The sequence below is a fragment of the Pararge aegeria genome, chromosome 13 (assembly GCF_905163445.1).
Source record: "Pararge aegeria chromosome 13, ilParAegt1.1, whole genome shotgun sequence".
Lineage (NCBI taxonomy): Eukaryota > Metazoa > Arthropoda > Insecta > Lepidoptera > Nymphalidae > Pararge > Pararge aegeria.
The window spans coordinates 14,126,215-14,153,280 of NC_053192.1; the positions used below are offsets into that span (position 1 = coordinate 14,126,215).

At 35.0% G+C, this 27,066-nt stretch overlaps 1 protein-coding gene across 1 annotated transcript in view; it reads left to right on the top strand.

The window, feature by feature from the left end:
• The window catches only part of LOC120628814 (fibroblast growth factor receptor 3-like), a 133,698-nt gene that overhangs the window by 34,179 nt on the left and 72,453 nt on the right, over window positions 1–27,066 (top strand). The window lies entirely within an intron of this gene.

Here is a 27,066-nt window from a genome sequence, read left to right on the forward strand (position 1 = left end):
TTCCAGGCAACCAAAGCAATCTCACCTGATGGGTAAATTGAATAAAATTGATGCATGAATGCCCTTCCAGCTTCCATTTTCCCCAGTGCCTACAATATGAGTACCTTCAAATCAAGAGTGAATAGGCATCTTCTAAGCAAGAGCGCTCCACCTTAGACTGCATCATCGTTTACCATCAGGTGTGATTGCAGTTAAGCGCCCGTCTATATACAGAGAAAAAAAAAAATTGCGGTTTTCTGGTAGTGATAAAGCAATCTAAGATAGTAACGTGCTAACCTGTTCTAGTATAGCAGTCATGATACCAATAATTTCTTATTTGTGTTGTATTATCTTATATTTTGCGTGCAATTAAGTGTTTCTGCTTAATTTGATTAGAAGTAGTACTATATTGTTTAAAATAGCTTTGTAAATAACCCTTAATTTTTTTTAAATGCTAAAGTTAAAGATGTTTACCGTGGGTTATCCTTTCTATATATATACACATATATTATATTATATATATGTATCTGATTTTCGGTAGACCTTTTAAGGTTTACAATACTGTTGTACATTATTTTGATCAATCTCGTAGGGTTCAGACAGTGTTTGCAATGTAAGCGCAATAAAGTGTGTTTATTTACATCACATATTAATTAAGAAACCTCTTAAATTATCAGTGTTTCCTATTATATTATGAATGTATTATTAACATAAACCTTCCTCTTGAATCACTATCTTTTTAAAAATACGCATTAAAATCCTTTGCGTAATTTTCAAGGTCTAAGGATATACAGACGGACAGACAGTGTGAAGCGACTTTGTTATATACTATGTGGTAATATTAGTAAAAGTAGTACCTAGGTAAGTAATATAGGAGTACTCTCCATTCTTTTCCTTTGATTAAAACCAGTCGCGGCTAATTATTCATCAGTTTACCTTTGCTACCATTAATTACCTGATATATTAGTTTTATTTAAGGCCTCACCCCATACGTAACTTTAACAAAGTATCCGAAAGTCCACGTAATCTATATACTCGTACATAGTTATAATTCATAACGCGACAGGACAGCGATATTTTGCACAGATTTTTAAGCACTATTTTATTTTCAATACAAGTTAACCCTTGGCTGCAAACTCCAAAGATATACCAGTTATAAGCCATACCGCGAATCGGTTTTTCAGCGACAACGTATGAACGGTCTGTGCAAGTTAGCACAATCCTATCCCATCTCATGTGGTGGTAAGAGATGATGCAGTCTTAGATGATAGCGGGTTCACCTGTTAGGGGTTTGCTAGTTATTAACCACACCCCTAATCGGTTTCTATGGTGCATCGTATTGGAATGCTAAATGGCTTGGCGGAACGCCTTGTCAATAGCGTGGAAACTGACGGTCTAAGAGTCACCAGACCAGATCAGGGCAATAACGAACCCAATTTTCCCACGCCGAGAATCGAACCGCGGAACAGCCTCTTATAAGACCACAGAGACACTACTGAGTCAAAACGGTCTAAGACAAACTCTCATTATAAATATATTAAGCCAGTTGGGTGCCATCTTGTGGATGTGCAGAGAATCAAACATGGCCGCGTCATAGCAGGGTAATCGAGCGCAATCTAGTTTAGTTTGTGCTCCCTGGTTTAGTGGAGTTTTAGTTTTTGAGCTACTTTTGAAATCTTAAAGAGACTTTCATAACGAGAAACAGAAACATAGACTTTCTGCTTTATTTTGCTATACAATTGATGAATTTCTTAATTGCTACGTTGTTAGGAACCTTCACCCGATCATCTTCCGTAAAATTGATATTTGTTGACGTTGAAAAAGAGCAACTTCTAACAGGCAATATCAGTAAAGCAGAGTCCTTACTTTGTGTCAGTTATGTTTTGAAAATCTTCGCTAAGTTTGATGAAAATAGGTATAAGATGGCTGCCGTTACATAATGGCGGATTATGTCTTCTTTCGGTATCAAATCAATATCACTTGATTAGTAGAATGGTATCCGTCATTACAAATTTGAAAACCAAGATGGCCGCGTCCGGATATACATTATATTGCACAACTCCCTCAATATGGGTGTCAAATAAAAGAGCTTGACTAGTAGAATGTACACTATATTGAAAGACGGAGGTTTTTAAATTTTAATATAACTTTTATGTTTTATAATTGCGTCTACTTGTGGGCATGCCTTTATGAAGCTCATAATGGAAATAAAGTGGCTGTTTTGAGGTAACCAAGCAACTCAGTATCGATTACAGTTTTATTACGAAGCACTTTAATATGATATAAAATGTGACTACAATACTACTTATATGTATATCTCCTATCTAATACTTATATATAAAAAGGGAAAGTATGTTTGATGGTATGTCCCACCTTTCACGCTGCAACCGTGGCGTGGTTTGTAAATCATCATATAAAATTACCGAGTCACTACAGGGCACTGGTTTCCTCCCACAATAAGAAGGGTTTTGGCCGTAGCCCACCACGCTGTACTAGTGCGGATTGGTGGACTTCACACGCTTTTGAGAATATTATTGAGAACTCTCATGCAGGTTTCCTCACGAAGTTTTCCTTTACCGTTGAAGTAAGTGATATGTTATTGCTTAGAACGCACATAACATAAAAATGTTAGAGGTGCGCTCTGGGCTATCACCACTTCGGCTAGCACTGGCTCAGCTTTTTTAAATTCCTCTATAAGTTAGTCCTTGACTGCAATCTCACCTGGTGGTAAGTGATTAATGACGATGAAGTCTAACATGGGTGGCAGTGGCGTGCACTTCATACATGCACAAAAGCACTGCATACCCAAATATATTTAGCTCGTATTGGAGGGGATTTTTTTCATTTCATGCTATGTCATATCTGCTTTATGCATACCCTGGCCGAGTACCCCGTGCACGCCACTGATGGTAGAGATCGCTACTAAGCGATAAGACCGCCCTTTGTATCCTACTTTTTCAGTTTATTTTTGTTGTGTCCATTGTTTTTTTTCCTATTTGTGGTGTAGTTTTTTTTTTAATACAAATAAAGTATATAAAAAAAAAAAAAAAAAAATGGTAGGGAGCTAATCGGTTAGAGCAGAAGCCGACACGCATCCGAAAGAAGACGTAGGCTTAAAATACATCTGTAATCTGTGGACATTAATATCGAAATTGTTCAATATGGTATAACTAACTCGTTGGTTTAGTGGTTAGTACCTTCGACTACGGATCACGATGTCCTATATTCCGGGTTTAATTGCCGGGTTGCTTTAGAGAGACTGAGGTGCAATACGCTGATCATAACGGTAATTACATCAGTAAATCACTTACCAATTGTACATAAGAATATAGAGGTTATTTTGCAATGATTATTATCTTAATATTTCTTGATTAAATGTACGCCGCATGCGGTCTCTGCTAACTAGATTATATACTCTTTCCTGAATAAATAAGGATTAATATTGTTTGACTACCAGCTTTCGTTTACGCCTTAATTTAAATGTAAAGTTGTGTGGGAATTTGATGAACACAATTAAAGCAGTTTTATTGCCTCCGCACTTATGGCTTGCACAAGTTTATTTGTTCTTGTCGTCATAATCGCGAAGATATCCCAGTGGTGAGCGCTTTCCTATATGTGGGAGGTTCCGTTTTCGATCTCTGGCAGTGTAAAATAAATGGGCGACTTAAAAACGCCTATTTATTTTGGTGATTTATTTGGCTTATTTTGGTTTTGTGACGGCCGAGTGGCGTAGTGGGCAGCGACCCTGCTCTCTGAGTCCAAGGTCATGGGTTCGATTCCCACAACTGTCTATTATAAGTATTTATGTATATTATATTCATAAAAAAATATTCATCAGCTATCTCAGTACCCATAACACAAGCTACCCTTACTTTGGGGCTAGATGGCGATGTGTGTAATGTCGTAGTATATTTATTTATTTATTTATTTATTAAAAATATTTCTAATCTCTGGGTTTTCGCATGAGTTTCGTAGCATCTTGGGGAAGGACATAACATTTTTTCGAAAAAGTAACCGAAAACCGTGTCTTTGCGATTTAAATGAGTAACATTTGTTACCTATTGCGCCTTAACAGCTTCCGTTCCGTTTATCCTGGAAAACTTACGGTTCCGGTCGGTATAAAAACCAAAACAATTGCGACTCTTCTTAGTTTATTAGTAAGTAATGATATTACTGAATCTAGTTACTGGAACAATGATATTCAAAGTTATCTTATCAACCCCGTGGAGTCGAAAACGACGTGCAAAGTGATCCATGTTGAACAAAACTAAAATGGGGGTAAAACAGTTTTTATGTTTCGCACTCAGTTTGTCCTCTGACGTGGTGTCAGAGACCTTCTTTGTGCGACTTTTCTTTATGAACAAGTGCTAGTTCACGATTTTCGCGATATGGCTATTATATATATATTTTTTTGTTTATTTGCCTTTTAACTTCATCTTCTCCAGAGTGATGCTGTCTTCAGTAGCCTTGAGTGCTCCGTCAAATGTTATGTCTATAGGTATGTTAATAATGTAAAATGATTAATTAAGGGTAGAACAGTTATGCGACATAGTTTGGGAACGTGCTCTAGAATAAACATAAACCAGCCATTGTTATTATTGACCAAGTTTACAAACACTGTTGGTTAGCGATTATAGAATAAAGAAATCTCTTACAAATTATCTCGATATCAATATTCGATAGGAGAGTGTATTGAATTATCAAACTCTCGTATCTAAATGCTCTAGTTAGATCTGTGATTGCAATACTACAGTTATTTTAAGTCGTTGACTAATATGTACAAAATTGATTCATAAATCCTAAGCATTTTCAGACAAATATCGACCTCCCTTCTGGCGCAGTGGTCTTATAAATGACAGATAACAGGTTTAACTGCAGGGAGGTGACAATTCGGAAATTTATAATTTATAAATTGGTTTCATACCACTGAAATACCCCTCACAGGTTATCCCTTTATCATCATAGAAAGCAGCTTTACCGCCAGGTAAGATTGCAGTCAAGGGTTTAAGCTTTTAGTGATATAAAAAAAAAATCTAGCATCGGTTTAAATCCCACTTCTGATGCGTGAGACGTGAGGCCCGTTTAATTATTCGCAGGAACATCTTTTTTAACATACTGCTCCTCACAGTACAATTGGAATCTTTAAATTCATACACCCTCCACGTCCGAGGCGTCATCTTAAACACAGGTCGCCCAATGGCAGACATAGGTCTTTTGTAGGGATTTCTTCTCGCTTGGGTACTCGCTACAATTTAGTGCCACTTGTCAATTGTCATTCGTTTAATCCAGCACAGCGACTCGAATTACGTTATTCATTACGGCTAAATGCAAATATGATTGCCAACCACGCGTCTAGGTTCAAGCACACTCAGTTTGAAGAGATCGCAATCTTTTATTTACATAAAGTTATCAGAATCACATTCTCGCCGTTCGCTTCGCAACGAAACAATAGTAGTAAGCTGTAACAGATACCGGTCAAGGCGAGTGCAATTTTCCGTATTAACACCCACTTTCGACACAATACGATTCAATCGGCTTTGTAAGAAATTTAGTTAGCGACGTAGGTAATTCAGTACACGACTTCGCGACGTAAAGGAGGAGTAATCACGTATTTATTTGAAAAATATAGTATAATATATATATTTTAAATAGTTTATTTTAGGTTATAGTTATGTATTTCTACAGTAATTTAGTTATTAATTATTGTTAACGTCCTAACTTAAAAAAATAATTTTCTATTCTATCTATTTCAATTAATCCGGTGGGAACCGTTTGTTTTTTATAGCTATATTTATCTCTAGGATTAAAGCATTGCCAGTTTTTGAAAAATGAAAAATTATTTATGTTTTTTTTTATTTTTTTTATTCAGTAATACCTTGCTTATTGCTGCCGGCATAGCTGTCTTAATTGCAGGTACATGAGGCTTAACACCAAAGCCTCTGGACACAAGGGTGGCAATTTCATTTCAAAACCATCAGCTTGGACCGTCAATTATTAAGTACTAAATCTATCTGATATAGATAATAAAATAAATCTTATTATCTATATCAGATAGAACAACCGGTGATAGCGCATTGGTTAGAAGCTCTACTTTACCTTCGGGGCGCCAAGTTCGAATCCCAGCACACACCTCTAACTTTTCTTAGTTATGTGCGTTTTAAGTGATTAAAATATCGCTTGCTTCAACAGTGTAGGAAAACATCGTGGGGAACCCTGCATGCCTGAGTGTTCTACATAATGTTCTCAAAGGTGTGTGGAGACACTGGGCCAGCGTAGTGGATTACGGCATTAGCCTCTTCTCGTTGTGGGAGACCCGAGCTCTGTAGTGGGCCGGTTAGATATAATACATATATAATAGATGTGTATGATATAAGATTGTGCATGCTGGCATGTATGTTTGTTCACCCATTAGGTTGCGTCAAGGTGAAATTCGAATTGAAGAATTCTTTATTCTTGCTGTCAAATCACAGGCACTGTTGTAAGTGCTCATACAGATGATTTGATTGTGAGGTGACGGCGCTAAATGCATTACACCTCATTTTTAACGTTGCTATGTATTTAGCTGAAAAGTAGTTAGAGAAGCATAAAGGCCTATTCGAATGATAAAAGGTTCACTGTTCACTTTAATTTTATTGCGGATTGAAAGTACGACCTCTCGCGGAATAACCAGCCGCGTAAACCGTTGGGCATTGAGCACTTTGTTTACTGTTTAGAGTTTAGAAAGTGTCTGCCGGCGAGATGCGGATGGCATCGCAATGATCCGAGGTGAGAGGACGGTCAACTTCCTTGATCCAGCGAGCCGTCGCTAAAATTACCCGCCGTCGACGTGCTTGATGCAATATCGAATAACTTGACGTCCTCCTATCCAACAAACTTCGCAGTTTAATTTTTTTTTTTGTTATTATTCATTAGAACAGCCAGAAACCAATAATAAAAATAACACAAAAATAGTAAAACGTAACAATTAATCAGTATAAAAAGAAACAAAAACAGTCAAGAGAATTAGATTAATTGTTAAAAATTAACATTATTTTTTTAGCATTTATTTTTTATTTGACCGAGATACACATCGACTTTTAAGGACTTTAGAACTACACTCACAATTTGATGTGAGTTTCGCTAATGGAAACACTAATATTTTTGAACCTATGGTGGTATAGTGCCTCGCCACAGTTCAATAGGTGATTATAGAAAAAATTTAAATGAATTATAAATTTTTTGATTGGGGTTATCCCATGCTCTGAATCATATTATTCGAATTGTCACTGTAAAATCCGTTCAAATGGTAGAATTTTTTCCTTATTATTGGTGGGAGTTAAAATTAATAGAATTAATTTGAAACCAATACGGAAATATTATTTTTGTTTTCAAGATGATGGTTTCAAGTAATAAATTCATTTTCCCAGGACTAATCGGTGTTTGGACAAATTGACTGCATTTTTATTTAAATTCTTCGTTTTTTTTACTTTATTCGTAGTCATCAACCATTCGGACGTATTCGTAGTATGGTTACACAATTCCCATGTAATTTTCCAAATGTTTTGATTCCCGGGTGTTGGTCAAAAAAATTCACGCACTAAATGTGTTTGCTAAAAGTTGCTGCTATAAGGTCAGCTAATTGGATTGCTCAATCGCTATTCGGATTACTCACTCACTCGTTCAATTTAAGTTTTGAGTTTTCTCTCTAAATCTCGGACGTATGTAAAGATTTTTGATCTTAGCACCCCTAAATAATACAAGTGGAATTCTAACCGCTATAATATAATTCACGCCTGTTCTTGTTACCTTAATGGGCAATAATGTATCAATTCCCGAGAGTATGATCGTCATCGGCCACACGTTTACGACCAAGTAAAAGTTGTCTGGCATGTTGCGGCGAGCAGCGACGCGCGTCACGTCATAACATTTCCATTATGATACAAATCGGCATGCGTCCGTCAATGGATATTAGCCTGAGCTTATTTATTGTTCATTCACAGACTTCTAATATACCTTCCTGCGTTTGTGTCGGTTTCTAAAAAATCCTGCGAGATCCGTTTATTTTTCCGGGTTAAAATTATTGTATATCTATCTCCAATATGTTAGCTGTCCAATTAAATAGCTATATGATCAGTTTAGCTGCTAGGATCTTTCTGATCATTATTTCCAGTTGCTATTTTGGGATAAAAGATGCAGGTAGTTTCAGGTAGCCTTAGCTCTACAACAGTACATCTACAGCTGAGCATTTTTGTATAGTCATGAGTTATTGACACACGCTACAGGTTTCTTACCAAAGGTAATAATTAAACAAACAAACTAAGTTTCGCAAAAGTATTCGTAATAAGCTTTATCGATCCATCACATGTTCTGGTTACAGTAATGAGCAATAATGTATCAATTCCCGTGAGTATGATCGTCATCTGACATACGTTTACGACCAAGTAAAAGTTGTCTTGCATGTTACGGCGAGCAGCGACGCGCGTCACGTCATAACATTTCCATTATGATCAAAGTTGACATGCGTCCGTTGATGGCGATTAGACTGTATTTATTTATCGTACGTATTTATTTACTGTAAATAATATACGCCAAAGAATAATAATATATCAAAAAGGAATGAGAACCCTGTAAATATTTCTAATATAATAAGTAACACTTATAAACTCTTAATGTCCCGCCAAATGTTATACGTAATAAATGATATATAATGTGGGTACTATACAAACTTCATACTATTTATATCACTTTATTTTATATTAAAATAGTAGCTGGCATTTCTAAAATAAACAAACAAACATGGCATGATAATTTATAACAAAACACTGAGTCATCCACAAATATTTACTGTCAAATTTTAGAATCAGACAGAACAGTAGAATAAGTTTTATTGTAAGGTATTTTTCACGCTTTTTATTACTTTCGCCTGTATGTTTGTGTTTGTAACCGACTCCTTTGGACTTGATTTTGACCTTCTTCAAACGGTCTGATTTCGTTCAAACTTTGCACCTATCCAATGGCATTTTACCGTGTTTGCAAATACAGCAATAACAGAAATAATTGCCGTTTAGTATTCCACAATGGCTGTATGTACGCACCTCGTCAGTAATGAAGCGGCGATTTAGATGTACAACGGAGGTACCGCTTTTGTAAGCTATTTGCCTACATAATTAGCTCTTTCTTTGAGCAAATACTACGAAAGAGAAACTACGTCTGTGACGTCATGTCGTGTTTACGTCAAAGTGACAATAGAACAAATCTCTTGCTTTTCAGTAAGCATTATTAATAATAATAGTAGAAGGTACATAGAATTCTATAATAATTCGTCGGTCTACTAGCGCAGTGGGCAGCGACCCTGCTTTCTGAGTCCAAGGCCGTGGGTTCGATTCCCACAACTGGACAATATTTGTGTGATGAACAAGAATGTTTTCAGTGTCTGGGTGTTTATCTATATATTATTAGTATTTATGTATATTATTCATCAATTATCTTAGTACAAGCTCGCTTACTTTGGGACTAGATGGCGATGTGTGTATTGTCGTAGTATATTAAAAAAAAATAACTTACATGAACATACATACTGCATTTACATATTAACTACAAAAATACCTATATAAATTTGTACATACTAGAATAGACATATATATTAATGCTATTTTTATACTTACATAATACTCAATAATATCGAAAAGTAATAATTTTTTAAGCGATATTTAAATAGGTAAATAGATTCGGAATGACGTATTTCCCAGGGGAGAAAATTCCACAGTGTTACAGCTTTAATACAATGTTATAATGTTACAGTAATGACATAAAATTAAGGAAGTATTAACAATTTATTATAATTCAACAGATTCATAATAAAATTTTTAAAGTCATCATTTAAATATTCTGCAATACCATAATAACATTTATTTAGCAATAATTCGTGTAAGCATTGGGATTTCAGGTGGGTTTCTGACTGACTGTTTGTTTATTTGTTGATTTTTTATTGCTTACACCGAATTTTAATTAGATGCACTGAGTTTTTGATTGTGTACTCATTGGACTAGTGGTTAGCATTTTATACGGAGCACGGGTCTTGGATTGGATTCCCGGGTCGTGCCAAGATTTGTTTGGCATCTTTATCTTAATCTTTATAAAAAAAAACACAAGTAATTATAAACAAAAAGTCAATATAGACAATCGACTCACTAGAAAAGAACATTAATTAGTGATTTCAGCATATCGTCTAAGAAAAGTACAGAAATCCTTTGGGAGGATGTATATGCTTTTATAACATGATTCCGAAGGTAATATTAGATTCTACCTTTACCTAAGTTTAAACAATAAATTCAAACACATTTAACTAATCGTGGTAAAGCCTTGCCGTTAAGGAATTTATGAATTCCAACAAGGCTGCTTGGAAGTAGGCCACTCTGCTCTCATCTCTCACAAAACAGAAAAATTCTAAAGATTGCTAAACTACTTATAAAATGATGTTGGTAACCAGCAATCTACTGAGTTTTTTGCCGGCTCTTCTCAGTGGAATCTGCCTTCGGAACCCCTAGCTACAAACCGATAAATTGAATGTTTCACATGTATGCATACTTGAAAACTGACGAACTGCGCACTATTCGAATGATTCATAGATACAGCCCGCCATTCCGCGTTGAAGCAACGCGGTGGGCATGTGCTCTGGAACACTCAATATGGCATAAAGACGCTGAGAATGACTTTGGGTGTAGACTTAACTTAATAATTAAAATTTTAGCTCATTATACCCTACTCATCCAACTCTGAGGATAATTGTGTCAGGATCTCCATTGTGTTAAATTAACATCGTATCTAATTAAAAAAACATGTTTTTATAACAAATTAATTAATGAACCACAAATTTATTTCGCTCGTAACCATTTTGACATTCAAAATTAATTAATTTTCATTATTTATTAAGAACACTAATGTGTATCATATACCGTTTGTATAACTGTATATTTATACCAAAAAGCTCACCGATAACATATCTCCGAGTATACAGATACTAGAATTATTTATCTTCCTAACATTGGATTGTTTTTAATGTCTTTGCTTGCAATTAAGTCTATATCTATCTATAGTAGTATTAGATATATCTATTTATGTATCGTTATTATGAAAATACAGATTTTTTTTGTTATCTTTTAATTAGTTTACTTGCTTTAATTTATTTTTGGTGAATTTGATACCATGTATGTATTATGCTCCGGTCTGAATGGATGGTTGCCGGTTTAATAATAGGCTAAAGAGTCTTAAGCACCTTGGCCTTCAGATGCATGAATACCAAATTGTTGCTTTGAAGAAAAATGTACAATAATAATTGCGTATTAAAGTTGATGACCTCTGTGGGTTTAAAATGGTTTGAAAGCCTCTCCGTTTAATAAAATGCATGGTACATTGCAAGGTAAAAGTCTCTTTTACGAAGACATAGAACACTTAAAACAATCACGCTACTTCAATAGGAGTGTGCGGGCTCTGAAGACGTTGTAATGACGTTTAAGTAATACTACTTATCAGGTCAAACGTACCCACTTTCCAAGGGACTGACAAAGAATTACGAAGGAAAAAAATTCTTATTATTGGTAAATAATAAGAATAATAATTTTATGGGTATTCTATAAATATATCATCTGATGACCCGTGATAGTTCACTGCTCCCTTTTCATTTATATTATTTATATTAAGGAAAATTATTTATTTTGTGTCATATTTAATTTATTATATTATTTTTAAGTAATTATCATCTTTATATATTATGTTTACATTGGTACTTTTTTATTTATTTTTGTCTTTAGTTACAAATATTGTATTTAAGTAATGAAAACTTTTTATGGGTATTTGTATATATGCGCCACCTATTTTATGTATTTGTTTTCTTTGCCATTAGTTGTCAGGAAGAAATCGCTTTGAAACGATAAGGCCGCCAAATTGTATACGTATTTTTTTATACTTTTCTTTTTTATGTACTTTTGTGGCGTGCAATAAAATTATATTCATTCATTCATTCAAATATATAATTGCTATTTAGGTATAGCCATTCATTATCATATCCATACCCAATAGATTCCGATTTGAGGGGAGAAGGGAAGATTTTTCTTATTCCACTACAAAGTAGCCATTAGAGTCTCACTGCTCATATGAATTAGTATGGCAGTTATACAGGCAATGATCTGCCTCTAAACAATTACCCCCAACCATCTAAGACTGCATCATCACTTACCACCAAGTGACATTGTCGTCTAGTAGGAAAATAGAAAAAAGTCGCTACATATCCGTAATCTAACGCCAGAGAGAGTATACTCAATGAACTGTGAACTGCGCATGTCCACAGCTTATATAGAAAACAAAACCGTGAATACCAGTTCAGAGTTTACGTAATGCATATAATATTAGCAAACAAAGATGTGGTCAAACGGCGAGCGTAATACAAGCATGGCATGTAAGGGTATGGTCGAACAGTGAGCGGAAAAGAGGTTAAGCACTTCGTCGTGATCATATAAAAATGGCTGGTTTGATTTATATAAAACTGTAGGTAATAGTTACCTATTTTAGCTACTAAGCAATAAGGCCGCCTTTGCATGTCTACATTGCTTACTGTATACTCCTTACTGTTTCTTTTCCTGTATGCTACACGTGTAATAAAGTGTTTCTTCTTGTATTCTGAATAAGTGCAAAAGTGTTTTTATATCTTCCTAACATAGTATAAACACTTCTCTAATAAATAATAAATAATCTCTAAAAAAATCTTTATAAAATGATATAAAAACTTGTAGCTTCATAAAGTCTCAATTGATAACACATTTTATGTACCGATTCCTCGAGGGATTTGTAAATCGGACCCGATTTCGATTATTGAATTTCAATTTAAAAGATTATCTCCCTTGTAATTCAAGCTGGCTACAGATGGAAGATCAGTTGAAGATATTCTTAACTTATGGGCAAAACTTCTCAACGGGCAGCAGGAGTACTCCCACTAGAAGTGTTCCCACATTTTACTTGGAGTATCAAAGTTTAAGGTTTTATACCTACAACACAAAATCTAGGTTTGCAAAACAAAAAAATTCTAGGCAAAAAGAGAACGATATGTATTGAAATTTAAAGAATATATAAATTTTGCACCATTTTTATTATGGCAAGCTTTCTAGACAACATACAACTGGCTACGTAAACATATAATATTCGAATGTAGGTGACTTCACAGAGAAATACGATTATTAGAGAGAGGATGAACCGACTCGGCGAACAGTTATATGTTTTGTAATCTTCCACACGCGCCAGTTGATGCTACTTATCATTGGGTGTTTCATTTCGAGGTACTTTTTTTAAAATTAAAAGCATAAAACCGGGTTATTATCATCATCATCATAACCTCCACCCAATACCGGCCCAGTACAGAGCACGGGTCTCCCCCTATAATGGGGTTGAGGCCGTAGTCCACCACGCTGGCCCAATGCATTGGTGGACTCCACACACCTTTGAAAACATTATTTAGAACTCTCATGCATGCATTGATTCCTTCACCGTTGAAGCACGTTTTTTTTACTTAAAAAAACTTGTAGTTTCTCTTGCCACAGCTAAATAATTTTTAGATGCTTTGCCGCGCTAAGTGTTTCCATTAAAACGTCAAAGTATATTAAACCAAAATGCCATGATAGCTGAACATCACTCATACTTCATCTGTCAAAAAAACCATCGACAAAAGACAACTTAAAGCTGATTCCTACAGAGGTACTGTATGAATCAGCTATAAGTTTTATCATAGTGGGCTAATAAATACGTCATAAGTAATTCATATTACAACTTTGTAATGCTACATTATTATGTGAATACTTTTAAAACATTTCTTAACATGCATGGATGCATTTTGTGTAAATAATATAATAAAGACAAAGTCAAAAATATCTTTATTGAAGTGGCCCATAGGTAGCACTTTTGATGCGTACATTAGAATTACACGGTAGTGAGATGATGGCGATAACCACATTCGTAAATAATAATATCTAATACCAGACGGTGCGACAGAATCTTTATAGCTCTGGCATACATAACCAAATTTACAAGATAAACAATAGAGCCTAACGGAGGTTTCACGCTCACAATCAAGTTTCAATGTTAAATAGAGCCAATTATATTCCAGGGGCTACCAAGTTGCTAAGCAAATGGAATTTATAAATTTACTCCGAGTGTACGTCTTGATTGCTGTCATTGTATTTGTTAAAATACAATTGCCAAGTTCTGACCATCCATACTATAATGCTTTAAATACAAAGGGGTCACAGGTGCCAGCTTCGCTGCTATATATCACATTGATCACTTGGCTGCGGATCACGAGATCGAATTCCAAGGTTGGATTATGAATAATAATTTTTGAGTTTTTCTGCAAAACAAATATCAGTAGATACCAGCCCTGAGTTATGAAATTGTATGCATTGTCTTCTTTTTTTATAAAGTAATAATTGACGGAACGTGTTAGGGAGTAGTGCCTGAAGAGGAAAGTCTTCGAACCAGTGCGTGTTGTCAGTGATGACCTATGGTTCAGAAACATGGTCGTTAACTATTGGCCTCATAAGTCAGAGTCACTCAGCGGTAAGATAGCTATGATCGGAGTATCTCTACGCGATCAAATCAGAAATGTGGAGATTCCTAGAAGTACCAGAGTTACCGACATAGCACGAGTCGCGAAGCTGAAGTGGCAATGGGCCGGGCACATAGGTGCTGGAATGGCAGCTTCGAACTGGTAAGCGCAGCGTTGGTCAACCCCCAACGAGGTTGACAAACGACATTAAGCGCGTCACAGGTAGCCGCTGGATCTAAACGGCACACCGTGGAATTTGGAACTCCCTACAAAAGATCTATGTCCAGCAGTGGACGTCTATCGGTTGATATGATGATGATAAATTGACGGACAATGCAGATGGGCCACCTGATGGTAAGCAGAAAACCATCGCTTATAAATTTATAAAATTAATTAGTTTTTAAAGGATAATGTGAGATGGTGATACCAAAAAAAAATAACAACCGGCTAAGTTTGTTGTGGGCTTCTTCTTAGACCAGGGCGCGTTTGGAACCCTCGTAGCTTTAGTTTTAAGTTGACGAATTTATTTATCGCCATCAACTCACTCCTATGTCATATTTTACATGTAATGTACGCATCAAAAGTGCCATCTATGTGCCTATTTGAATAAATAAATATTTTTGACTTTGACTTTGACTAAAAAAAAGGGAGATGCAAGGAACACGTCCTAACATATCCATCAATTTGAGGCGTAGCTGCTAAGCCTCATGTGCCTATAATTACACCGGCAACCACGCCCTTCAGACAGGAACACAGCATCGCAACAATGCTGCTAAGCGGCAGAAATAAGCATGGTGATAGTACTTCCCCGGGCGTGCTTTGTCACGAAAAGCTCTACTAGTTCAAGGTTACACTAGCCTCTTAAAAAGAAAAACACCTAAGACATAAAAAACACTTCCCTTATCGTTCAGTTCAGCATTCAAATGTGGTAAAGATTTCGATCGATAAAATAATTGATAGTAATCGTCACGACCGTTTTCGTTTAAAGTATTTGGCATTCATAAATGTTTAACCTACACTGAATCCTTATAAATGAGTACAAAAAAGGCAAACAAATTAGTAATGTCTTCATTTATAATATTATTTTAATTGTTTCCAAAATTTTTATTACATAATTACTTCAAATTAAAAACTTATGTCAGAGCTGACTTTACCTTTTTTTTTCTATCGAGATGAATTTACTAAATCGTGTAAAGCGTAAAGTCAATTAGTCAGAAATATGGTCAAGAATATTATTCGCTGTGAAGAACTACATCAGTAAATTGTTCATAGTTGTGGTTCTTTAGTATATTTCATTAAGCACTGAGTAGCACTTTTAAAAAATCGACATTGACAAAAGTTTGGTGAGCATGTAGTTAATATTTACGATTTTCCGTTTAGTTCCGGTTAGTATTTAGCACAATAAGAACATTTCTTGTAAGCGTTTCAAAACCAGCCTAATAATATCCACGATGAAAACTCCCACAAGTGAGGTAAAAGAGATTTTAAAATGTCATGAATGACACAAAATACGGGCACATACCGCGCATAATTTTAAGGTTTATTTAAAAAGAAAGTCATATATTTCTCTTTTTACCAACCTTGCGTAACAGATACGATGATGGTCATCGATATACAACCGATGTTACCATAAGGTATATTTTCGATGTTGTATAACTCGATTTGAACTAAACCTCGTTAGTCTAGTGGTTAGTTGGATCACGCTCAAGTTAAATAAAATCAGATACAGCTCGGAGTTAGGAAATTGGCGTAGTCAACCCACGTGCCTTGAAGAGCACGTTAATCCGTATATCTCGGGTATTATAGCTAACTTGTGATAATAGCAAATAAATAATGAAATAAAAAAGCATTTTATAAATCTTTGTTTTTTTCTGCCCTTGTCAAAAAGGGCAGAAAAAAACAAAACAACATAATAAATAGAAAAAATAAATAAGAATTGGTTTGGTTGAATTTTTTCTTTAATTTGGTTGCGTTAAATCATGCAACCAAGGTCCCCTTGTGTTTAACGGCCTGTTTGGTGAAGGCGATAAGAAAAATCACCGGTTAAGTTTTTTGTGGGCTCTTCTTAGACTACCGAGCGTCCACCTAAAGCTTCGTAGCTTTAGGGTTCCAAAAGCGCCCTAGCTTTTGGAACCCTCGTAGCTTTAGGTTTCAGTTGGCGAACGAAGTTTAAACCATTACCTCACAAAAATGTTAACATATTATATTATTATATATTCTGTATTCCTGTACAGGAATAAAGAATATTTGAATTTGAATTTGAAGGGTAAAATCGTAAAACCATATATAAGAATTAATTATGTACTAATTTATTTATTTTAATTAAATTTTCATCAAATAATTGGTTTTCAGAATCAATTAGTAAAATAATTATTACAGGTTTCCTTCCAAGGTATGAAACCCTCAGTGCGCGAGTCTTAACAAATGGCAGATTTTTTTTTTATTATAAGAACCTCAATGAATGTACGAGTACCTTGGGGACGGCCGACTGGCACAGTGGGCAACGACCCTGCTTTCTGAGTCGAGCATTTTAAAGCCGTGGGTTCGATTCCCACGACTTTAAAATGTTGGTGTAATGAACTTTAATGTTTTTCAGTGTCTGGGTGTTTATCTGTGTATTATAAGTATTAATGTAGATCATTTATAAAAATATTCATCAGTCATCTAACTACCCATAACACAAGCTACGCTTGCCTTGGGGCTAGATGGCGATGTGTGTATTGTCGTATTATATATGTTTAAATTTATTTATGACCGATAAACGCAACTGTCTTTAATGCAAAATCTCACTTCAATCGTTGCCACGCCGATGAAGTATAAACAGACTCTCGCGTGTATAATATTAAGTAGGGATGTAAGGTACATGATGTTTGTTATATGAGCTCTTGACGAGAGTTGATCTCCCGTATAGATAGCTCGAGATTGAGGGTAAAGCTAATATGTCATTAACAATTATGCTCACGAACCCAGCCTGACCCTTTGTTACGTCGTATTATATAAACCGGGGTCAAATGGACGGGGAAATAGCTGTGGGTCAATTATGTACCACACAGCCTGATCAAACACGGGTTACATGCAGATGTAACCCGTGTGTACGATTATACCCGTAGTTTGAGTTTAAGACGCTCGCGATTTCGTTTCGTTGAGCGTTATCGTGTGACATTCTGGGCGCCTAGTCTGATATTTGCTATGCTTTCTCATTCTAAAGCGCAAAAGTTAACTAGCAATCGCAATCTAGTTACAGTAGTGTCACTAGATGGCCCTATGTTGATTCCATATAAATCGTAGTTGCTTTCAGGCTATAATCGCCTGAAAGCAACTACGATTTATAAGTAAACTTCGGCAGAAAATCTCACTCTTGGCACTCTGTATTGGGGTTTGATACGTTGGAAAGGTAATCACGCATTTTCCCCCGAAAATTTTGCGTTGGTTGACCGAATGACCGAAAATACTACTACTACTTTATTCCATATTTTATAAAGGTATGTCATATAAAACAGTGCTTCGATAATCGAAAAGGACTCTATTATCGCAAACGGTGGAAAACTCGTTCTAAGCTGTTTCTATGCGTAGTTGCCTCACATAATTCAATTTTTCCGGGTATACTATTAAATATGGCTGCTAAATCCACACGAAATATTAATTTAAGTTTCGTAAAAAAATTAAAAAAAATTGATATTGTCAGTCTGTCTATTCGTGCATTATAACATAACAAGACAGGCTTAAAGCACGTCGTTGGAAAGCACCTTTTAAAAAGATTTTTGTTTTAATTATTTTTATTTATTATATTATATGTTTAATAATAGTAATAATCATAATAACGATAAACGTTAGAGATATTATAATTATAAACAAAAATAAAGCAAAAAATATCCAAGCATAACATGGCCGGCATTTATCTGTATGGACGCATTCAATTAAATTAGAAAATTACCTTTCATGTTTTCACTAACTTGTTTCTTTGACAAAAGTATTTAAAAGTATGTTTTATTATCTACTACGATGGTATGGAATACTTCGTGTGCGAGTCCCACTCGCAGTTAATAGATTTCAATTTCTATAATTTCTATCAACCTGGTTATATAATATTAAGAGAAAAGGATTAAGATGCTCGGAAAGTTTAGAAAGGTAACGTACTAACAATATTGTCTGTTTTCAAATAAATAAATATACTACGACCCACACAACGCCATCTAGCCCAAAAGTAAGCTTGTGATATGGTTAATATGATGACTGATGAATAATTTGATGAATAGTATACCATAAATATTATAAAATACAGATAAACACCCAGACACTGAAGAACATTCATGTTAATCACAGAATCAGTTGTGGGAATTGAACCCGCGGCATTGACTCAGAAAGCAGGGTCGCTGCCCACTGCGACAATCGGCCTTCCGTTTTAGACCCGTCGATGCAACAACAGACTGTTTTATGGATGGTTCGTTTGTAAATACGTGTCTATATTTTTTGTACTAAATGAAATGAAAATGAAAATACACTTTATTGTACACGTAATAGAAATGAAATTATAAAAAACACAACACTAAATAACATTCAGGTACAATGGGCGACCTTATCGCTAAAAAGCTATCTCTGCCAGGCAACCCAACAAAAGAAAGGGGAAAAAACACTTAGACCTTAGGGTTAGGTTGTACACAAGAAGCAGTTACCAAATTAAAAAAAAAATATTATATATATATATATACATATTATATCAATTATTATATCATACAAAGTATAAGACTACTACACAAAGAAAAATGACTCAGAAGCAAAAAAAATAATGACTAATTAGGGTGGCATAAAATGTCTTGAAAATCGGTAGCGCCTGATTTGAAAGGGGAGAGAGTTCCATAGTCGGACAGCTTAAACTGAAAAAGGATTTAGAATAGAAAGGAGGACCATGGGAATGAATTTTAGGATAAGGTTATCTTCAGAACGGAGAGAGCGACAGTGAGAATCACTGAGAAACTCAAACCGTTTTTTCAGATATGGAGGAGTAGCTGGATTGAACAGAGCGCAGTATAAGTAAATACCAGAAAAAAAGTTTGTGCGTCTGTTTGTGTATGTGTGTGTGTCTACGCGTTACCTGGTAGTTAGTTAGTGAGTTTAATCTATTCCAGACCATGCCAAATTCATTAATTTTATAAATCCAATAACCCTAAGCGGTTTCTACGCGGTATTATACCAGAACCCATTGCTAGGTGGCACATCTATGTCGATAGGAGAGTAACTAGCTACGGTTGAAGTCCCTCAGACCAGAGATTTCAGAAATGTGGTGGCAGTACTTCTCCAGTTAATTCGGACGAGCTATATTTCAAAAATTTCTTCTACCACTTTGGTTGGTTGGTCGTAAAATGAAAGTTTATGTGGTACTGACTTCACCTATCCGAATTGTAAACTTGGTCAATTCAAACGTTATTCATTGGAAATTTCAAAAAAAAAAAGACGTGTGTCTACTACGCGTTAGAAGTTATACTTTGGCGTAACAAGATAAAAATCTTTTCAAATTTTTTATCTCTTGCCTTATTCTACATTTGTATTTAATACATTGAAAGCTTTATTATTACGCATATCTACTTAAATAAAGTTTATTTAAATATTTACTAACACAGACGCACAAATTAGTATATTGGTATTAGTGAAATTCCAATAACATTGCTGACCGTGTAAAGTGCAAGCTACTGAATCTTAGATAAGTCGCATTTCAACTACAAAGGCGGGCTTTATTTGAAGTCATCAAAGCGAGCGGTTGCGTCAGCGGAACACGCCGTCGGATAGTTAGGTACATTGGTCACATTTATGTTTCCTGGTCGCTTGCTGGTTAGCCGAGTCCTTTCTACTGTTACAAAATGAATGCGCACACTCTGAAAGTCTCTACGACCTTTCTGGCACAATGGTGCGCGATGTTTTGTAGAGTTCGATCCCCACCTATTTTTTGCGGAGCTATGTGCGTTTTTTGTTTAAGCGATTAAAATATCACTTGCTTTAACGGTAATGGAAAACCCTGCATGCCTGTGAGTTCTCCATAACGTTCTCAAAGGTGTGTGCAGTTTACCAACTCGCCATTGTCGACCAGTGTACTTCGGCCTAAACAATTCTCATTCCGTGCTCTGTAACGGTAATTGTATTGATAATGACAATTAATTTTTTAGAGCTCAAAGAAATGGGATTCCTTCACAACTTTTTTTTTTTAAATTTTTCGAATTTTGTAACTTTTAAATATATGTGTAACCATTAGCTATGCCTGAAGTTAAGATTAATAGAGTGGAAACATAGTGATAGGGTCACTTAGTAATAAGGTCCTATAGGTACACTGAGAATACAAATGGGAGGCATTACTCAGCCTCCGCTGTACATCCGTCTGTACGCCTGGTTACTAGCGGGGCGGTTAATAGGTAGCGACTTGAAATTTTTACTTATCTGTAACAACAAATTAAAAAGATCAAAATATTGCAATTCAAAATATCCGCCCTGCAATTAAAAATATGATTATTTCGTAATTTATTTTATTCCGTATTACGAAATAATATTGAAGAATGCATAAGTATATTTCTTAAGGAATCAACTTATAAAAATATTCTTAGTGTTTACTTATGACAACCCTTTTGAAGATCAAAGACCGACACGCACATAGAACCTACGCTACGCCACGCGTATTTACGGCGTACAGACTGATGTACCGTCTGTACGCCTGGTTACTAGCGGGAAGTGTCTCATAAACCGTAATAGGTAGCGACTTGAAATTTTTACTTATTTGTAACAACAAATGAAAAGACAAAATAGTGAAATTAAAAATATCCGCCCTGCAATTAAAACAATTTTTTATTCAATTTTATTTAGTTTTTAAATAGTTTATTTTAGGTTATAGTTATGTATTAATAAAAAATATATTTTATTTAGTCTCTAATAATACTAAATAATATTAAAAAAAAACCTTAAAAAAAAAATTTAAAAAATGATTATTTCGTATTTGTTTTATTTCGTATTACGAAATAATATTGAATAATATTAAGTATATTTCTTAAGGAATCAACCTGTAAAAATATTCTAAGTTATTACTTATGACAACCCTATTGAAGATCAAAGACCGACACGCACATAGAAACTACGCTACGCCACGCGTATTAAACAAAGTGTGAGAAGTCGCATGATGTTAATTTTGCATGTGGTGCTAGGAATCTAGTTGATTTCTTTCAGTAAATGGCAGTGGGTTACTCAAAAACTATTAGGTTTTCGGTTTCACACTTAAATCTCAGAGACAGCACATAATGTACCTCTAAAACCTGTGAACTATTTTTAATTCGGTTTTAATTTACACGTTGCACATGCTAGTATCTGTACAGCTTATTTATTAATATTAATAAACGAAAATAAAACAAAAAATATAATTTTCTAATTCAATTAAATGCGTTTAATTAAATTAGAAAATTACTTTTCAATTTATTACATATTTTTTTTCAAAAGTATTTAAAAATACCAATATAGTGTTTTAATATCTCGTACGATGGTATGGAACCTTACGTGTGCGAATCCTTCTCGCAACTATTTCTTTTACTCTGATTTAAAAGTTTCCAAGAGAACAGCAAAAGAGGCTCTGAAAAGTTTAGAAATGTAAAGCTATAAATTGTCTATTTTAAGAACCATCGATGCAACAAGAAACTATTTTAGGGCTGCCCCATTTAATAAATACGTGCCAATATTTTCTACTTAAAACTAGAATTTCCTAAAAAACCGCATCTCGACGCATGTTTCACTCCGATACCAGGTCATCCTCAGGTAGTTAACGCATAATAACATGTGTTTAGGATAATAATGCATTCAGGGTATTCATAAGCTTATTTTTTATAGTAATAATTTACTTACCATCAACATGACAAGTGGAAAATCATCGCCTATGAGCAGAGAAACACTTCGCAGGGATGCAAGAAACACGATTACCGTCCCACCGCTAAGCTCAATCCTCTTCACTCTTAAGAGATAAGGATTCTCGTTAAAAATTGTTACCCGGGATTAAATGACCTTGTGTTGAACATAACACAAGACCTTCGTAACTCGAGACGAGACGAGACGTGCGAGAAAAAACGAATGTTGGTGTGGTATAAACAAAACTTATGATATTATAATATATAAAGATATTATTTGTAGAAAAATAATGCAAATAGACATTTATTTTAAACTAGCGGACCCCAACGCCATCTGTCAGGCTGATTTGTGAATTTAAGCAATCCAGGGTGCCACCCAAACGCATACAAAAAAATTCATTCAAATCGTTCCAGCCGTTTAGGAGGAGTTCAGTGATACACACATGCACACAAGAAATATATATATATAGATATAACAAAAACATATATATAAATACTCTCTTAAACATATATATAAATCACTTAAGCAACTAGGCCAGGGGTGGCAAACTAATGGCACAATTGCCATTGCTGCTACGTGATACAAAAATGGGTACCTCTAAGCTAAGAGTGTTTATGATAAATACTCTTAGCTTAGAGGTACCCAAAAATGGGTACCCATTTTTGTATCACGTAGCAGCAATGGCAATTGTGCCATTAGTTTGCCACCCCTGGCCTAGTTGCTTAAGTGATGAAATTATTACCTAAAACTTATTATGGATTCGAGGAGAGTGTAAATGGCGCCCTTTAGCTGTTTAGTATGCTTTGTGTAAATCCAAAAGGTAATTGCTTCTTACAGTTAGTTTCCTATGTTACGTTATGTTGCAAACCATATTAAGTAAATATCTACCAGTGACATAAAGGCATAAAATAGGATAACAGTACATACCTGTGTATAAACAAATAAAGTTAAAACGCAATATTTAAAAAAAAGTCGTGTTCTACTAAATAATGTTTTTGATAATGTAACCTCCTAACCAAATGCTGAACTAAATAAGATGCGTTTTATTAGTAGACTTAGGAATTCGCCATTGTTATAACGTAAAATGTTTTACTTAAAATTACTAAGTTTAAAGTTTTAATAGGCTACATAAAATTTATAATTAACTAGCTGTTGCCCGCGACTTTGTCTGCGTTTGATTTTGTTTTTTGATGTGGCATTCAATTGGCATTTAATTACCTATTCAGTAACGCTAAGCCTTAAATGAGGGGTTTGCTGCTGTCCGCTGAGGATTTCTGTCCTTTATCTTCAGATCCTCTATTCATCAGATCAGCACAGAGTTTTACAAAATTAAACACCTCTATATAAATAAAAATAATTATTTGAATCGGTTATAATTAATTTGTCGGAGTGATGGTGTAAAGTCGTCAAACACTTTCATCCCCTCTCCCAAAGGAACCGAGCTTAATGTCGGGATAAAAAGTATCCTATATTTCTTCTAACACTTCCAAGAGTATGTGTACAAAGTTTCATGAGGATCGGTTAAGTAGTTTTTTCGTGAAGGCGTAACAAACAAACTTACATTGACATTTATAATATTCGTAGGGTGTATATTATTTTATAACAAATTACCGAATGAGATCTTTGAGATGCCTCTCAATAAATTCAAACTCATTATATAAAACGGGAGCTTACAGATAAATTCTATTATAATGTTCAGGATCACTTAAAATATATAAAAGCTAGGGTGTGAATTTCTCTAACTTCATAGCTTAATATTAATTTACTTTGAGATGCGGAAGCGGACGTAGTATAGTAGTAAGAACTTCCCTTTCCCCTTTCCCTTTCGGGAACCAGTTCGATTTTCGGTACGCACCTCTAACTTTTTTGAGTTATGAGTGTGAAAAAAAACATCGCGAGTAAACCTGCATGTCTTAGAATTCTCCAAATCTTTTATTATGGCTTAAGCCTTTCAGTCTGATAGCAGACTCGTGCCCTGCCTCGTATGAACACAGTATGCATTATAAATTATAATATTATTTTTAGTGTTCCGTACGCAAGCGAGCCAAATGGGCCTCTGCTGACCGTCCGTCTGCAAGCAAGCTGTATCTCATGAACCGTAGTAGTTTGCGTACTTTCATAATGTTATGTCCTATGGAATGTTGTTATGGGGTAAAGCAGCTGATATCGAAACTATATTTATATTGCAGAAAAGAGCTGTACGGTCAATATATAAACTTAAATCACGCGAATCCCTCCGTGAGAAGTTTAAAGAAATAGGCATACTTACTGTAGCTTCACAATATATTTATAACAATATAGTATTTGTAAGACAACATATTAGTCTTTATAAACAAAAAGTGGACATAAACAGTCGACTTACAAGAAATGGTCATAAATTAGTGTTATCTGCATATCATCTGCGTAAGGTACAGGGATCATTTGTGGGATTGAGTATACGCTTTTATAATATGATTCCTAAGGTGATTTTGGACCTGCCAATGCACAAGTTTAAAGAATTTGTTAAAACACATTTATTACAGCGAGGTTACTATACAATTGATGAATTTTTTAATGACAAGGTTGCTTGGAATCATCCGGCTCCACTTTCAGCTCTCACAAGATAGAAAAATGAATGTTAAAATGCAAAATGTAAATTGTTGATGTTGGAAAAGAGCAACTGCTGAGTTTCTTGCCGGCTTCTTCTCGGTAGAATCTGCCTTCCGAACCAGTGGTAGAATCACTACAAACAGACAGACTTGACGTTTCAAAAGTGCTTATATTAGGCCTACTTGAAATAAATGAATTTTGAATTTTGAATTTGAATTTTTGACCGTAGAGAAGGTTGACTTTATCACAGGGCGTGTATTCCTATTGCCAAATAATAAAATATATAATAGGGAATATTATTCCGTTCAAATCAAGCTGAATCAAACCGTGGGAAAACGCCGTAAATATTTAATTAGCTGGACCTACCTGCGATAGGAAATAAGTCATTGAACTTCGTGGGCGTAAAATAAACATAGGTCCTTGAAGTCTACTAAAGGTAAAGGTAGAAGTGCCTCATTATGTGCAACAAGCGTACATTTGCTAAGCTTAATAAAATTTTCAAAACACTAAGTAAATACATGTCCAAAGACTGTCAGTAAAGAGTGTAATGATTAATTTAATCAGATGCTTTTACGGAGTATAAAAAAATAAGCCTTAACTTCATTGTTATCCAAATAGTCCCATAGATGGCACTTTTGATAATTCACCTACATAAAAAATGTGTTGTACATGGTAGTGAGATGGGGCGCTAAGACCTTGCCTGGACTGTCGACGCGTAGTGTACAATCATCTAGGCAATAACGCCTAATAAAACTTAAGTTATTCTCGGCACTATCTTTGTAACAAAAGTTAAGTTATTCTCGACTCTTCGTATAAATATTCATACTTGCATGAGGTATTAACGCATTCAAATTTGCATACATATTAGAACTAATATTTATTACGTAAAAACAATTAATATACCTAATCTAAAAACAACGGCAACCACTTTCGTATGATTTAACCAAATAGAAAGGCTCAACTCAACTTCACAACAACTGGCTTCTCGTGGTTTCGCCTGCGTAAAATTTAAGGTTTGATTAAATAGAAGACCAAGACTATCCAAGTCTTCCCGTGAATCTAGTGATTACCACGGTCAACTAACGAGTCGCAAAGTCCTGGGTTTGAATTCCAGGGAGATGGAAAATAATATGTTGAATTTTTCTTTCTAAAAATTTTCGGTACCGGAAAAATGGCGTTATTCGTGTCTTGGAGAGAACGTGAAGCTATAGGTCCCTTTTACCAATAATGTGATAATAATCGTCTCAGCCCGCCAGCGTGGGCCAGTGTGGTGGGTGAATGCTCTAATTTAGTCCTATGAGAGAGGTCCTATGGGGATGCTTCTATCCAAAATATAAAAATGGTTTATAAATATTAAGGTTGCGCTAGTCTTGATTTTCTCTATACAAATATAGTCGGATAGTCACCCTGATTTAATGCACTTGATCTAAATCTTAAATTTTTAACTGTCTTAAGTGTGGATGTGTTTTAGTACCAACAAATTAAAAAAGCTTTTAATAATAGGTATTGAAGGTGACATGTTATACGACAATATATAAAATATGAAATATAACCCGTGTCACCATCATCATCAATATATAATCAAATTAATAATAATGATACTTAATAGTAATCTCTTTATTAAGACTACTAAGGTCCACCTTTGTTAGTAATACAACTTAAACGACTATGACTATATAGGATAAATTCAAGCCAGTTTGCTTCACCGTACAAGCACCGACATGAAGCGTTGCAAGATAGGTGAATCAAACTTTACCGCTAACATATTCAGGATACTGTTCGAGCTCGACCGCAACATTGTCAGGAGGGATGCCGTCTTTTTCCTTATAATGGCGAAAAAATCATCGATTCGCTCCTGAGCGAACATCCCAGACGCTGAACAGAACCTCGGCAAACACAACAGTATCCTAAACCTATTATTATACTGTACACGTAATGTGTTATATTGTGTTGAGTATAGTTAACCCACAGGCCACCCGTGTAGAAGGTTTGACAATAGGCCTTAAACAACGTTACTTTCACTTCCTTGCTACATCTTAAAAATATCAAATTAAAAATAA